This window comes from Mercenaria mercenaria, chromosome 6, assembly GCF_021730395.1.
Source record: "Mercenaria mercenaria strain notata chromosome 6, MADL_Memer_1, whole genome shotgun sequence".
NCBI lineage: Eukaryota > Metazoa > Mollusca > Bivalvia > Venerida > Veneridae > Mercenaria > Mercenaria mercenaria.
The window spans coordinates 32397822-32398921 of record NC_069366.1 but is presented as its reverse complement, the minus strand read 5'-3'; positions in this window follow the sequence as shown (position 1 = coordinate 32398921).

Genomic DNA, 1100 nt, shown 5'->3' with positions numbered 1-1100 from the left:
ATAAAACGAAATAGAAGAGTATCTAAACTAGAAATAGATAGAATATAGGCTACTCAGTACTGTTTTAAAAAAGAAAGAAACAAAAACCACACAACGAAGCATAATGATAGCTTAATCGGTTTGACTGAATAGTTACAGGCCCCAAAGTTTTTTTCCACTATAACATTTGGCGTGTACGGCTTTCCTAATACCGAAACTACATTTCTTAGGACCACCAAAAGAACGTACAAAAACGCATGAGTAATGATACTTTATTGAATTATGGTTGATATGATACATCGTTGCCATGATGATTGAAAACCGTTCCATGCTGTTTTGCCAATACATGTCAAGTTTAGAAAGTGCGTCCAAATGTATAAATCAAAGCCTTGAAATGTCTGATGGTTGCGGGTTGTTGGTAAATTTATTTTCTGTTTAAATGCCAGTCTATGAATATACATGAATGGGAAACAAATACAAATTGAATGTGCCTCATATCTAAGATGAACTCTGCCTGACCCAGCTTGTGATGTAACCATGGGATGGAATGCCTTATCATTTATAGATCTTACATAATCTAAATGGTCAGTGCTAGTGGATAAAGGCTGAATAAGAACTGCTTGTTCATTGATAATTCATCCGCATTGTTCATGAATGGGACTATTTTGTGTAGCACATGAACATCCTTTGGATGTGATTTGGAATCAAATAAAGATGCTATGGTTGTCAGAAATACACTTTAACTTTGGTAGCGGGATAAACCCGCAACCAAAAACTACTGTAAACGCTTTGCTTTAACTAAAATCAGAAATAGTTGCTGACTTTCTTTATTTTCATAGTGAATTACATTCATTTTCATATTGATACCGTCCAGCATAAGATAAATGAAAGATTATTTTGTGTTAAAACTTGAAGAAATACAAACATTTCATTAGAATTATTCTTCATCAATTTCTTGAGTTTTTCTTTGTTCAGTGACAGTTTGTGACAAAATAATATTTGGATCTTTTGATTCTTCTTTAAAGTATTAAAAATAGGTCGGCATTTTATCACCATATTTGTCATTAGGCAATAGAAAATTAGCTTTTAGATTTTCATCCCCGCCTGCCCTTATCTGACCC